The sequence below is a fragment of the Rhineura floridana genome, chromosome 7, assembly GCF_030035675.1.
Source record: "Rhineura floridana isolate rRhiFlo1 chromosome 7, rRhiFlo1.hap2, whole genome shotgun sequence".
Taxonomy (NCBI): domain Eukaryota; kingdom Metazoa; phylum Chordata; class Lepidosauria; order Squamata; family Rhineuridae; genus Rhineura; species Rhineura floridana.
The window spans coordinates 147,313,018-147,329,431 of record NC_084486.1 but is presented as its reverse complement, the minus strand read 5'-3'; positions in this window follow the sequence as shown (position 1 = coordinate 147,329,431).

The following is a 16,414-nucleotide window of genomic DNA, read 5'->3' as shown; positions in this document are numbered from 1 at the left end:
CATGCATCCGCCGCGGCATTTAGCAAGGTGACCCAGAAAATTATGAGCAAGAAAAAGCCAGAGCCTTTTGCGAGCCAAGTCTTAAAATGCCACCATTGTTAGATGGGGACAGTTATTGTAATGGGATCAGTGAGGATCTGGCTGTTGATGGGGAGGTGGGGAGGAGATGGGCAGGGGAGGGAAAGCAAAGGGAGAAAGGGAGGGGAGGGAATGCAGACACAGGAAATCAACCAGGGTACTAGAACTGAGTGATTGCATGACCATTTGGGCTGGTTCACACATGCATGTGTGTCACTGATTCGTGTACACGTGATGAGTGACCGGTGGAACCAACGACCTAGGGAGGTGGCAGGCTTCCTTCAAGAGGCAGCTGGGCAGCCACCTGTCGGGTATGCCTTAAGTTGGATTCCTGCATCAAGCAGGGGGTTGGAGTTGATGGCCTTATAGGCCCCTTCCAACTCTACTGTATGAATGTGTGAACTGACCTCAGGAAAAAACATTTGACTCGAAGGGACAATTTTGTCCTTGGCATGGCATCTCCACCTTCACGCAGACCAGCCATCACCCCTGGGCATTTTGGCAGTGTTTCATGCCTGCACCTGCAACAGTAACCCAAAGCAAACCACCACTGTGCCTGCTTCACCTGCTAAATGTCTGTGGGCTGGCCTGTTGTTAAAGGCACAGAAAGTATGTCCACTTAAAAAAAGGAAAGAAGGAAGGAAGGAAAAAGAGAGAGAAACTGTACAGTTCAGAAGGAAGAACCCACTGATCCCCAATGAACATGCCCCTCTCTCACAGGCTGACCCTCAATAAACTTTCTCCCTCTCTCACTCACGCACATGCATGCATGTACATACGCACAGTTTTCACAGTCTGATACGAGTACTTTATACCCAGTGGTGGCTGGTGGCCCCATGTCAGTGGGGCACTGACATCTACTCTGGGTTTTAGTCCAAATGTTCAAAGTGCTGAAGCACCTTGGACAGCTCCTTGGAAGTTCAGACTAAAACCTGGACCGGATTCCACTGCCCCACTGATACGGTGCCACCAGTCAACACTATCTATACTCTTTAAGAGTAGTAGCCCTAAGACCAAGTGAGAGGCTCTGCAGAAATGTAAAAAGCATTACATCAGTGTGGCTTCATTGGCTAGGGAGCTTACAGAATTGTCAGTTTGACCAGAAACATGGGCCTGGGCTAACAAAAGTTTCATAAGCAAAAACAAGTCGGTGAAGCTTTCTATAGCATGGAGCCAAACATGAACAACTGTTAATCCCTGCAGGTCAAACTGCGTTCAACAGGCAGCTACAGGAGCTGGCTCATAAGAACCAAAGAAGAGCCTGGCTGGTGGATCAGGCCAAAGGTCCCCAGTATCCTGTTTCCACAGTGGCCAGCCAGATGCCTGTAAGGAGGACCTGAATGCTATTCCGCTCTCCCCCCATTTGGGATTCCTAGCAACTGGTATTTAGAGGCAGACTGTCTCCAACAGTGGAGGGAGAGCTAGCTACCATGGCTAGTAGCCATTGGCAATGCTAAGGGGGTTGCATTTGGATCTGGTCTTCTTGCAGCAGTTTCTCTCTCTCTCTCTAACACCATCTGCAAATTGAGCTTATTACCTATGAAAGCTCTTTGCACATTTAAAGTCATATATGAAGCTTTCAGTAAGCAATACATCCAGTTTGCAGACGGAGAATTGTGTGTGCGCACTAGAGAGAAATAAATATATATTGAAATACATGCTTCAGTCTCGCCTCCGTCATGAACTATGTAGCCATAAGCAAGCCACTCTCTTCTCAGCCTCAGTCTCTCATCAGCAATGTGGAAGTATTGTAATACTGAGCTACCTTACAAGGTTGTTGTGAGGATTCCAAGGTAATAAATGTAAGCACCTTGAAAACTCCGAAGTGCCATGCAACTGCTAGGCATTAATAACGACAGCCGAAACAACGTACATGTTTTTAAAGGACAAGCATATTATGGGCTGTGCCACTCCATTGTGTCAAGGAAGGAGAGTGGCCTCTTTCTAGTTCCTTGCAGCCTCCTAGCTGGTGGTAAACTAGAAGAAAACTAGATGCCTTCATAATAATATCCACAAATGTTCCACAGGCTATTGTCTGGAAGGAAACACTTTAGGGCTGAAAAGGGACAGTTTATGCAGTTCTGATGTCAGCAGGAAACAGAAGCTAGCCCAGCCTTCGACAACCTGGTGCCCTCCAGATGTTTTGGACTACAACTCCCACCAGGCCAAGGCACCATGTGCTGTCTGGGACAGATGGGAGCAATAGCCCAAACATCTGTGTAAAAACTAGCCTCCTGTACAAAGGCAGCGTTCACATTTATTGCTCCACCCACTTTTGCTCCTGAGCATGCCCACCATTGGCATGTGGTCCCTGGGACGTTGCCCCTGGAGGGCACCAGGTTGCCGAAGGCTGAGGTAGAGATATTGTCGCTGTCAAGCAAGATGCACCCAGGAGAAGGGGAGGGTGGTACGATTACCTTGGTGAAAGGGAATGCTGCTTTAGGACTAGGCTAGCACTTCCTGCTTGATCCTTGCTTCTTACCTACTCGATCTGTATAATTACACATTGCAAGCATCTAGTACACACACACACTTTATCTTAACATGAAAACTGTCTCTGAACTTACCCTGAAACTTCCTGCTGTTCAAGAAGCAGAGAGGGTGAGAGACTAGTAATGCTCCAACTGACTTTTTCTGAAATCAAAACAAGTTTTGCAAAAGCTTTCTGGCTGCATGCGCGTAGTTTCATTTACGCTCATCATTTTGCATGACACGTGGGAGGGACCTACAGAGTGACAAATGCAGTAAAAGGTAGTCGGCAGGAATTACAGAATGCTCTCACTCTTCAGACCGCCTGTGGAGCTTCCCTCTTCATATTTTTGAATGCACTCTTGTGTTTGTGTAAAGCTCCCTGCAGGTAGAAAATGAGCATAGCAAGAAGAGGCTTTCTCCCTGATTTGCTCCTTTTCTACATGCAAGACAATTTGTTATCTGGAGCATTCTGTACACTACTACTCCAAACTGCAGTGGGGGGAGAGCCATATTTTTGAATGATTCCCCTGTAAAAAGCTTCCTGCAAGTAGTAAATTGACACATTTGAAAGATAACCGTGCTAAGTGTTTCTCTCCCTATGTACTAGCCTTTCTACATACAGGGAATTTTTTTTAAAAAGTTGCAGTATTCAAAATTTGCAATCCCCTGCCTGTTGTCTGAAGAGATGTAGACCAAGAACTTTGTGTTGTTACCTGTAACTTGTAGAACAGCCCTAGGTATGCTCCTTGAAGCCTGGGAAGGCCTCAAGTAATCTTGGGTGAAACACTACAGGCAGGGCCTTTTGGGTGCTGGCCCCGTAGCTGTGGAACTCCCAAAAGGTATGTTTGACTCCTCCAGTACTGCCTTTTCAGTGGTCCTTTATTTCAAACTGCTTTTAGTTGAGCTGCTGAGCTAAATTTCTGAGTTTTGAATGGTTTACCTCACTGCTGTTTCTAAATTGTCTTCTCTTAAATTGTTTAAACTAGTTTTATATCAGTGTGTTTCTGGGCTGTAAAATGTTTTAAGCTGTTGTTATAAAATTACTGTATTCCTCCCCTCCCCCCCCCCTGCATGTGGGAACGTGAATTTAGGTTTTATTTTTTAGTTTGTTATGAAAGCTGCCTCGGAGAGCTTTTATCCTAAAGGGAGGCACAGTGAAATATTTTAAATACAAATACAAGGAATAAACATGCTTGCTACTAGGAAACATCTCACGAGGCAGACTCCTTCGGGGTCAGATTGCTGCTGCCGCCGCCTGCTTAATGGCGGGGTTGCCCATTTGTAGTGGGGGCCTGGGGACACCAGGGTGTGCACAGACGTGATGGCTCCGAGCCTTACCCAGTTCAGCCCTTGATCCCCAAATGGGAGCCCAGATGCTCAGCCACTGATGTGACTGCCCCTCTCTCCCTGAGGAGGCCCGGTGCCAGGAGGAACCTGGTGCCCAGCAACTGCAGACGAACCACCTCACATTGACAGCTGCTGAGGGGCCAGAGAGGACCAGTGGCACACCTGCTGTGTGCACCGAGGTCAGGCATGGCGGCACCTATTGGGGCTGCTTCCCAGCTGTCACCAGGGAGGCAGCTGGCAGCAGAGTGGAGAGGCACAGATGAAGAAATGCCTGTTAACTATGTCCGGAAAGTGTCAACAGATAGGCGAGACAGAGCTCATGCCCCTCCACCTCGCCCCAGCCTATATTTTTCAGCATTTGACAATGGGAGACTCCCCCACCGCCACATCTCCAGAGGGTCAGCAGTTTGCAGGAGGGATTCCAGCACCTGCCGGAAATTTAGGTCTGCCCAACGAAGGTGGATTAAAAGCACTCTGCAGCCCTGGCACAAGAAATCCACTTAAAAAAAAAGACTTTGTGCAGTTAGGGGGAAATGCACTGAAAAGTGTGGGAGGATCAAATGACCATCTCCATTTTATAAAGGACCTTTAAAAACCCTTCATGTTCCTGCAGCATGTCTATAAATGTGTTTGTGTCGAATATATTGTTTTGCTTTAGACCCATAGGGGCAGATGGGCAAGTATTAGGATGTTCCTCCAAAGCAGACACTCAGGCCTGAGTAAGCAGCAGTTAAATCAGGGTCAGCTGTCACCACCTGTACCTGGCCCACGGCCATACCACCCTGACCACCATGGGCGTGGAGGCTTGCGGGCCCAGCCCTCGGGTGCTGACTTTCTGAGATGCGGAGGAGGCCGAGCTGCTGGGCGCTGACACCCAGGGCTCTGAGTCTGAGTTTGAATTTACCGACTTCACCCTGCCCAGCTAGACTCGGATGCTGCCCGAAGCGGGGGGGGGGCGACATGGGCAGCGACAGTGGAGGAGGAGGAGGAAGTTCCGTGCAAGGCACCCCTGGAGTCCCCAGAGGGGCAGTGGGGTTGCCCTCTGTTGCCTCGCCTAGGCAGCTGGACGCCCAAGAAAATCAGGACATTCCCCTCCCAACAACAAACATAAGAAACTATAGACCTAGTTGCAAATGCAGTTCAGCTGGCTTTGAGGAGACTGGAATTTAACACAGAAAATGCAGTTACTTGTACCACGGATAAAGCCACCATTAAGAGCTACTATGTGTATTGTTATTTAACTTTTGCTGATTGTATTTTGCATTTGGTATTGTTTTATTGATGCATTTTTATATTGTATTTTATATTTGTGCTTTTTGTAAGCCGCCTTGAGGGCCTTTGGCCAAAAGGCGGGATATAAATAAACTAATAATAATAATAATAATAATAATAATAATAATAATAATAATAATAATAATAATAATAATAATAATAATAATAATACCAGGAAGCCACAGAAAACCCTGGACAAGCAAATCAGGGTGAATGCAGGGCGAACGCTCATTGCCATGCAATCTCCCCGCAAAGAAATCGGGAAGAAAGCTCAGTAAAGAGCAGAGGTCTCTTGCATACGTTTTGTGCAAGCAAGCCAGGATGAACGCTCAATAAACAGGTTCTCCAGAGGAGCCCTGGCAAGAGAGGCCAAGCAACAGGACCACCAGCCAGTGCTAGTTCTACTGCAAGTTCCAAATCCAGCCCTCCCCTACAAAAACGCTCAGAAGGAACAGCCCCCCCCCCCAAATACAGCCAACTTTCCACAGAGGGGGTGCTCTTTTATCCGGGTTGTGGGACCTCAGACTGCAGGTTAGGATTCCTACGACTGAAGCTGCTCTGCATATGGGGAAGGACCGTAGCTCAGGGGCAGAGCATCTGCTTTGCATGCAGAAGGCCCCAGGTTCAATCCCTGGCATTTCTAGATAGGGCTGGGAATGCCTCCTGCCTGAAACTCTGGAATGTCACTGCCAGTCAGTGTACACAATACTGAGCTACATTGACCAATGGTCTGACTTGGTATAAAGCAGCTTCCTTTGATTCTATGACCCCCCCCACACACACACACAAAATCTCAGCAGGTAGAAATTTAGCCTGTCAGGGGAAAGTGTTCTAGCCTAACCTCCCTGATGTGCTAGCTCTCTGTGTGCATAAGAACATCAGCCACTACACATCAGGTTGTATGTTATAGGGAAGGGAAGGGAGGAGGAAGGAGAAGGTATGCAGGATCACCTCCACTGGTGGAGCTGGCAGACTATCAACTGTTGATGCGTCCTGTCTGAACATTTCCATCTCAGCTGTTAAAACATATTAAACCTAAATAATATTGTATGAGCATGTGTGTTCCTTGACACCATGTGATTTTTGATTGTAAGACTGCCGTTTGGCCAGAAGAAGGTTGATGGAACAAGCAAGAGAGATTATCTTGATAGGTCTGACAGAATGGTCAAGGATCCTGCTTTTGTTAAGGAGATGCCCTTCAATGGATGGGCTCTTCTGGAAGAATTTGTGTAGCCACTGGCTTAGTCCCCCTCCCCCGCTTTGCTGGCTGGAGGTGATGTCATCAAAGTGTGCTTGGGAAAGTGGGGAGGGAAGCACTTTCGTCTAAGAGCTTGAACCTGAGTTTGTGTGTTTCCTCCTCCTTCCCAATCCACTTTCCTTTTATGCCGTGTTGTTTTAGATTATTAACCAGAGGGCAGGGACTATTTTCTGCTTTGGATTTTTTTGGTTTTTAGTGATTTGTAAGCTTCTTTGGGAGCTTTTTTTTTTTTTTTTTTGCTGAAGACATTCTTTTTATATATATAAAAAAACATTTTAAGCTTCCACCTGCAGCATGAATTGGTACAGCTCTCACAAGGTTTACCACCTCAGTGAGCATTAGTCCATCTTTTCAAGACCTCACCTGCCCAATTTCAGACACCCACTCCTTAACCAGAGCCAGGGAAACAAATTGCCTTCCAGTCCCTTGCTAAACAGCAAGTGGTTTTCTTAAACTCCCCCCGCTTCCTGCAGCATAAATCCCGGTTCAATTACTCCAATTGTCTCTCTCAAACAGCAGCTTTCAGGCGGGAGCAGCATTTGGAATAAGAGGATATTTTTCTCTGCATTATACATGACAAAAAGACCATAGCTCAGCCTTCTCCAACCTGGGGCCCTCCAGATGTTTTGGACTACAACTCCCATTGGCCCTAGCCAGCATGAGTACAAAGCATCTGGAGGGGGCCAGGGGCTCAGCTGATTCCTGCCATCTTTCCTTATTAGCAGATCTTCCTGATCCTTAATCGCAGCACTTGAGGTATAACCCTGCCAAATGGTAAAGCCCATATTTCGTTAAATTTGATTGCATTTCTATTTCTGTTTTAAGGCTGGTTTTCCACCAAAGGCCTTCAGAATTGCATCCATCATAAAATAAAATCAAACAATCAGCACAAAATATTTGTTAGATAATCAATAAAAGTGTTATTGTCAATAAACAAAAAACAATAACTGCTAAAATATCAGTCAACATACATTACAAAAAACTGCATATAACTCTGAGCAGGAAAACAAGTGCAGATCATCATCATCATCATCATCATCATCATCATTTAGATTTGTTAGTCATCCGAAGGTCTCCAAGTGACTTACAACACTGTTAAAAACACAAATAAATACATTTATACCATAAAACAAAACAACAACCTCCATAACAGACACAGGAAGATTTGGCAGCATGCTAATAACAAGCAACATCACCTTAGTCTATCAAAAGCCTTGGGGGGAAAAGGGAAGTCTTTACTTGGTGCCAAAAAGTTGTCAAAGAAGGTGCCCGGAGGACCTTGCTAAGTAGTGCATTTCACAGTTGGGGAGCCACAACTGAAAAGGCCCTCTCCCTTGATGCCTCCCTCAGGGCTGTACCCCAATAATCCCAGCTATTGTTCTGATGAGTATTCCATTCCAAAGACTGGGAAGAGATTCTCAGCTTTCAGGAAAACATCCAAGGGCATTAAGATTCTGTGGTGAAAATCTCTGGCCACTCATCACTTGGCCATTCATAGTAAGATGGTCAAAGACACAACAATAGGGACGCCTTTATGTACTTTGAACAACCCCTTTTAGCCTACTCCAAGGACTACAGCCTAAAGCTTTCCCTTCCCTTTGTTGAGGCACATTGCTGGAGGCTCTTTTCATTAATTCTGTGACTACAATAGCCTATCCTGCAACTCGCTTTTAATAACTGACCATAACCATTTCCTTTTTTGAAACATAAGAATGTTTAATAGAATGTCTTTAATCTAACAATGGATCTGGTTGCATTTATTATGAAAGAGGACCAATTCAAGGACATCCAGCAACATTTCCTATCTGGAGAGGCAGGTGGTGGTGAGAGATGGAAGGAAAACCAGGGGTTGCAGCTGGGGGGGGGGGGAAGGGGGAGAGACACTTGGCACTGGTGTCCAGGTACATGCATTCATATGCTTGATTGCCAAAGTCCAGATTAATTTGCTTTTGCAGAGAGATTTAACTTCTTGAGATATGGTTGGAAGGATGGGAAATGGCAGCTAGCAAATTCACACTTCAAGGTAACTCCCACAGTGTCCCAGTTGAGGAGGGAAGGAGAGAGACAGGGACAAAATAGGGGCAACTATAGACATACTTCACTAGAGAAGACAATAATGCTGGAGAAAACAAAAGGGAGTAGAAAAAGAGGAATAATAATAAAATAAAATTTTATTTGTGAGTCGCCTATCTGTCCGAATTAACGGACACTCTAGGCGATGTACAATAGTATAGTAAAATACAATACACAATACACAATTCACTTCCAGAGCTGCAGCTAATCTCTGAAACATTAAAAAAAAAACACTTTAAAAGGTTCAAGTCAGAGAATGGGCTGAGTGGCAAATGTGCCTGCAGGTGCACTGAGGAATCTCATGCTCACTTAAAAGTGTCATCCCATACTCCAGCAATGATGAACCTTTGGCTCACGGGCCTAATTAGGCCCACCAGGCCTCTGGATTTGATCCATAAGGCCATTCTGGGCAAACCAGGGCCACCTGGTTGGTCACCAGACATCAGGCACAGAGATCTGTTATCTTGGATACCACCTTTAGTGCTTTAGTGCTTAGATCAAATGAAGGCCAAACAAGAGATGGACTGATTCCATAAAGGAAGCCACGGAGCTGAACTTACAGATCTGAACAGGGTGGTTCATGATAGATGCTATTGGAGGCTGCTGATTCATAGGGTCGCCATCAGTCGTAATCGACTTGAAGGCACATAACAACAACAAGAGCAAATTAAACCAGACCTATCGCTAGAAGCTAAAATGATGAAACTGAGGTTATCATACTTTGGACACATAATGAGAAGACACGATTCACTAGAAAAGACAATAATGCTGGGAAAAACAGAAGGGAGTAGAAAAAGAGGAAGGCCAAACAAGAGATGGATTGATTCCATCAAGGAAGCCACAGACCTGAACTTACATGATCTGAACAGGGTGGTTCATGACAGATGCTATTTATGGCCACTGATTCATAGGGCCACCATAAATCGTAATCGACTTGAAGGCACATAACAAACAACAGCAAATTCATCAGAAACAAGCAACAGAGAAGGGCAGCTGGGAGGAGTGTGTGGGGTCACTAGCCACCAGTGGTGGCTGCTTCTGATTAAAAATAGTGGTGCGGAAACAAAAGAGACCAACGCAGGTGGAGCCAGAGCCAATCAGAGGCAGAGGCAACACATTCTAGTTGCACCCCCATCCTCCTCTTCCCTGCTGAGTTCTAAAAGGGCAATGCTGTGACCAAGCAGCGGGAAGCCAGGGCCACTCCCTAGACTGGGTGTAAATAAGAAGGCAGACAGGGCTTGCTGAGGGCAGATTGAGCTTGGTGGGGCAGTGCCCCATTTGCCCTAATGGACCAGCTTCTGCCCCATATCAACACTTGGAGGCAGTGTGTTTGGCTCCTGTTTCTGTCAGCTCCACTGCAGAGCACTATGGGTTAAAACACCAACCTCCTGTGATTGCACCAAGCCTGGGAAGTTAATTTAATGAAGTGTGAGGCTTTTTATGTGCTTTTAATTACATCGTGATAATTAACATTATGGACCCTCAGTCCTGATTACTCATCTGCCCTGTGCCAGCCTCCCCGCCTGTTTGTAAATAAAATTAACCGCCCGCACCCTGGCAGAGCCTCCACCCACGCCTGTAGGACTGGAAAATTTTACCATCATTTGTGGCCCTCTGAAAGCAGCTCTGTGCAGAGCAGTGCAGAAAGCCTTGGGGGCAAGGATGCAAATGAAGAAACTGGCTGTGTGTGTGTTTGTGTGTGCACATGTGGACATGGGTGATGGTGAAGTGGTGGCCACTTACACTTCACCAAGAAAGAGGCACTGCATCATCACACACACCCAGATAGAGGCCACAAATCTGCATAAAATTTGCATAAGCTAATTTATATGTATGGATGCACATTTCAAAATCATTACTGTAATTTAAATGGAAATTCAACACATCTCATTGTAGGGGGGAAGACTAGGGCAAGGCGACCTGTTGGCCTACCGGCCAACAGCTGTTGATGGGCAACTTCAAAGCTCCTGTTGTTCTGCCTTCTTGGGGTTCTTGGTCTTTAAACTGGACTTGGACCGGACTGCCATTCAAATAGAGGAGGACTGTCCTCTGTGCAGTAGGACACTCTAGTTGGTGTTGGTGGGCGGGGGAGAAAATGCCATGACTGTATCATCACTGATTTCGAGTGGGTGGAAAGGCTAGACATGATAGCCACCGTTTTGAGAGGATGGATGCTTGTGTGCTCATGGAAGGAACACTCTAGGGCTTTCTTTTCCTGGATACATGGGCTAAGAATCTCTTGGAGATGGCTAGGTTGGTTGGTGGTGCAGACACCAAGGGCTGGTTGCAGACCAAGGATGGGAAAACAGGAGCAGAGCACAATGTCTTGCTGATGCCGTCACCTTTGCTCTTGAAGCAGCACTTCTGTCTTCCTTGAGCTGCACAGTGCAGCAGCAGACTCTCCCACTTTGGGCCAAGAGAGGAAGATACAAAGCAAAGCTGAGCCAGACATTCTCGGGGGAACCCTTTTGGCTCAAAAGGGGGGGGTCTTTTGAGAGCCAAAGGATGTGGTGCCTTCCAGGTGAAGACTGGTGCATGCTGGCTGGGGCTCATGGGAATTGCCATCCACAAAACCTGGAAGGCACCTGCTCTAGTGTCAAATGGGAGAAAACATTGCCTGACAGCAAACCAGAAAAGCAAGCCAGAAAGCACTAAGCTAATTCAGCTCAGCCCTAATATTAACCTCTGAGCATGTACAGAGAGCTTTCCATTCACCTCTGAGCAACTACAACCTGTTCCCACACACTCCAAACTAAGGAGTGCAGGGCTTCCTTCTGTGTCACATGGCAGTCTGAGCCTGGCCTGAGCCCCAGTACCTTTTTGTGTGTGGAAAAAACCCCTGCTTATATCTCCCTGTACAGCAGGAGCGGGGAACCTTTGGGCCTCCAGATATTGCTGGACTCCAACTCCTATCAGTCCCCATCAGCATGGCCAATGGGTCAGGGATGATGGGAGTCAGGGCCCAGCAACACCTAGAGGGCCACAGGTTCCCCATCTCTGCTTTGCAGCATCCAGGAAACAGCCCCCCCTCTGAAAAATCCTAAAGCTCAACAGTTTCTGGTGCTAGTCTGAGGCTCACTAAATGTTATACCGGTGATCGGTAGTTGTACCTGCTCTCTTTCACCACTTGGGTGCAAATTCACAGAGCAAAGAGAGGTTGTACCCAGTGGTGGCTACCTGCTCCATGTCGGTGGGGCAGTGGAATCCACCGTGGGTTTTAATCTGAACTTTCCAGGAGATGTAATCTGCCCTGGAACTTGCTGGTAAAGGCTGTCTGTCTGGCTGGGTGGTAGTAGTAGTAGTAATAATAATAATAATAATAATAATGCCGTATGCATTTATGTTGTTCGACTCCAGCTACCATCAGCTCCAGCCAACGTGGCCAGTGGTCAGGGAAGATGGGTACAATCGTCCAACAACATCTGGAGGACTAAAGGTTCCTCCACCCTTGCTGCCGAGCATGTGCTGGACCCACCTTGCCGTTTCTGTCCAGAACGAGAGGAAGCACTCTTCCGCTGCTGTTTGAGGTGTCTGCCATTTGCCCGAGCAAACTAGCAGCTGAGGCATTACTCCCTACTTGGAAGCAAACATCCCCAAACTGCTGCACGAACGATGGTGATCTTCCTTTCCTGGTGCCAGCAAGGGCGAGCATGAGGGGTCAACCTATTTGGTAATAAAAAGGGCTCCCTTCCTGCTCAAGGCCTCCATATCTCTGCGCCTCCCCCCCAGCCCCCTCCCCCACGGTCTGTGGCTGTCGCCACCCCAGCTGAAGCTGCTGGAATTCTCCACCTGCTCCGGGGCTAACAGGAAGCCATCCATCATTCCGCAGTGTGTGAAAGGCCCATCCCGGCATGGCAGGCAGGCAGCTAATATATTTATCTGCCATCCTGGCAGCCGTTTCCTCCCCTCCCCATAATCAATAGAGCCGCACTCAATAGGAAAATGAATAGTGTCACTCCGATGGCTATCAGAGGAGGAAATTGCCAGCTTAAATGACAGGGCTGTTCAACGCTGCCACCTGATTCTGACCATGCTGCCAACTGTACGTCCTCTGGGGGACTCATTTGCTGCCAGCCCTCCATACCTGGGGAGCAGGATTGTCATAGACCAGACCTTCGAAGGGCATAGTGGAACCAGGAGGGAGCCATAGGGTTACCTGGCCCTGAGCACAACCTGGACAAGAGAACAAAAAAGTCATGCAAGATGGAGCAATAACAGCTGTTATTGCTATTTCACTTTAAGTAGAGCCTCTTATCAGTATAATATAATTAGGCATGCTTTTCAAGGTGGAAGGCGAAAAGCCAGGTATCAGCTTGGTGGTTTAGCAAGGGCAGCAGACCAGGCAGGATGGCCTGTTGGAGCATCTTACTGGGCCTATACCGCAGCCTAACACAGCAAAGCACATTCAGACAGCTGCAGCTGGGGAAGAAGAAAACTGGAAATGTGTCCGTACTAGCGATGAGATCCATTGGCTGGTGCCAGTTCGAAAGCATTCCATCAACCAAACAGTCTGGCATTGATTTGAGTTCGTTCTTTATCCGCTTTGTTGTTGTTGTTGTTATGTGCCTCCAAGTCGACTGCGACTTATGGCAACCCTATGAATCAATGACCCCCAAGAGCATCTGTCACGAAGCACCCTGTTCAGATCTTATAAGTTCAAGTCTGTGGCTTCCTTTATGGAATCCATCCATCTCTTGTTTGGCCTTCCTCTTTTTGTACTCCCTTCTGTTTTTCCAAGCATTATTGTCTTTACTAGTGAATCATGTCTTCTCATGATGTGTCCAAAGTAGGATAACCTCAGTTTCATCATTTTAGCTTCTAGTGATATTTCTGGTTTAATTTGTTCTAACACCCAATCATTGGTCTTTTTTGCAGTCCATGGTATCTGCAAAGCTCTCCTCCAACACTACATTTCAAATGAGTTTCATTTTTCTCTTATCCGCTTTTTTCACTGTCCAACTTTCACATCCATACACAGAGATCAGGAATACCATGGTCTGAATGATCCTCACTTTGGTGTTCAGTGATACATCATTGCATTTGAGGACTTTTTCTAGTTCTCTCACAGCTGCCCTCCCCAGTCCTAGCCTTCTTCTGATTTCTTGACTATTGTCTCCATTTGGGTTAAGGACTGTGCCGAGGTATTGATAATCCTTGACAAGTTCAATGTCCTCATTGTCAACTTTAAAGTTACATAAATCTTCTGTTGTCATTACTTTAGTCTTCTTGACGTTCAGCTGTAGTCCTGCTTATGTGCTTTCCTCTTTAACTTTCAACAGCATTTGTTTCAAATCATTACTGGTTTCTGCTAAGAGTATGGTATCGTCTGCATATCTTAAATTATTGATATTTCTCCCTCAATTTTCACACCTCCTCCATCTTGGTCCAATCCTGCTTTCCGTATGATATGTTCTGCGTATAGATTAAACAAATAGGGTGATAAAATACACCCCTGTCTCACACCCTTTCCAATGGGGAACCAGTCAGTTTCTCCATATTCCGTCCTTACAGTAGCCTCTTGTGCAGAGTATAGGTTGCGCATCAGGACAATCAGATGCTGTGGCACCCCCATTTCTTTTAAAGCATTCCATAGTTTTTCATGATGTACACAGTCAAAGGCTTCGCTGTAATCTATAAAGCACAGGGTGATTTTCTTCTGAAATTCCTTGGTCCGTTCCATTATCCAACGTAAGTTTGCGATGTGATCTCTGGTGCCCCTTCCCTTTGTAAATCCAGCTTGGACATCTGGCATTTCTTGCTCCATATATGGTAAGAGCCTTTGTTGTAGAATCTTGAGCATTACTTTACTTGCATGGGATATTAAGGCAATAGTTCAATAATTACTGCATTCCCTGGGATCCCCTTTCTTTGGAATTGGGATGTATATGGAACGCTTCCAGTCTGTGGGTCGTTGTTTAGTTTTCCATATTTCTTGATAGATTTTTGTCAAAATTAGGACAGATTCAGTCTCAGTAGCTTGTAGCAGCTCTATTGGTATGCCATCTATTCCTGGTGATTTGTTTCTTCCAAGTATTTTAAGAGCAGCTTTCACCTCACATTCTAAAATTTCTGGTTCTTCCGTGAATGAATCTGTCATCCGGGCATCTCTTTTGTAGAGTTCTTCAGTGTATTGCTTCCATCTTCCATTTCATCTCAGTCAGTCAGTGTGTTCCCCTGTTGATTATTCAACATCCCTACTCTTGGTTTAAATTTCCCTTTCATTTCTCTAATCTTTTGGAACAGGGCTCTTGTTTTACCTTTTTTGTTGTCCTCTTCTATTTCTATACAGTAACTATTGTAATAGTTCTCTTTGTCCCTATGTACTAGTCGCTGTATTGTTGCATTTAGGGTTCTGACTGTGTTTCTATCTCCTTTTCCTTTTGCTTTCCTTCTCTCTTTAACCATTTGAAGAGTTTCTTCAGTCATCCATTGGGGTCTTTCTCTCTTTTTAACTAGAGGTATTGTCTTTTTGCATTTTTCCTGATAACGTCTCTTCATTCCATAGTTCTTCTGGTTCTCTGTCAACTAAGTTTAAAGCCTCAAACCTGTTCCTTATTTGATCTTTATATTCTTCTGGGATGTTATTTAAATTGTATTTTGGCGTTATGACTGCTTTGTTGGTCTTCTTTAGCTTTATTCTGATTTTTGATACGACCAGTTCATGATGTGTACCACAGTCTGCTCCTGGTCTTGTTTTCGCAGGAAGTATGGAACTTCTCCATCTTCTGCTACCAATTATATAATCAATTTGATTCCTATATTGACCATGTGGTGATGTCCATGTGTACAGTTGTCTTTTTGGTTGCTCAAAAAATGTGTTTGCAAGAAACAAATTATTGGCTTCACAGAATTCAACAAGTCTTTCTCCTGCTTCATTTCTGTCTCCTAGGCCCCATTTCCCTACAATTCCTAGTTATTCTCTGTTCCCTACCTTTGCATTCCAATCCCCCATGATTATCAGCACATCTTGTTTTGGTGTGTGATCAAATTCTTCTTGTAGTTCTGCGTAAAATCTCTCCAATTCCTCTTCTTCTGCATTTGACGTCTTTATCCGCTAGCCGCTGCTTTTACTGATCTGCAGAGTTTTTTCACTAGAAGCTAAAATGATGAAACTGAGGTTATCATACTTTGGACACATCATGAGAAGACACGATTCACTAGAAAAGACAATAATGCTGGGAAAAGCAGAAGGGAGTAGAAAAAAAGGAAGGCCAAACAAGAGATGGACTGATTCCATAAAGAAAGCCACAGACCTGAACTTACAAGATCTGAACAAGGTGGTTCATGACAGATGCTCTTGGAAGTCACTGATTCATAGGGTTGCCATAAGTCATAAACTACTTGAAGGCACATAACAACAAATGGATAAATCATTCTTAAAATCAGTGTTTCAGAGGCTTTTAAAAAATGTCCATTTTCAAAAATAGCCACAGAAATTCACTACATTAAAATCCAATCCTCAACTATTGAAAACAGGTGAATTAATGGAAAATTGAGTACCAAATCCAAATTGGGTGGAATTCTAGCACATCCCTAGTCAGTACACCACAGCAGCCTGCAGGCATCTTGTGCAATAGCTTCTGTGCAAGAGGAGTCAGAGCAGGGAGAATGTGGAATTTCAGCAACTTTTAAAGTTTCACAAGAAATTTGTTTTACGTAAATATACATAAAACGTTTTGTGTTGCACCTCACTTCTTACTAATCAATCACTCCCAGGTGAGTAATTTGTATACATAGAATCATAGAAGAGTTGGAAGGGGCCTATAAGGCCATCAAGTCCAACCCCCTGCTCAATGCAGGAATCCAAATCAAAGCATTCCCGACAGATGGCTGTCCAGCTGCCTCTTGAAGGCCTCCAGTGTCGGAGAGCCCACTACCTCTCTAGGTCATTGGTTCCATTGTCGAATGGCTCTA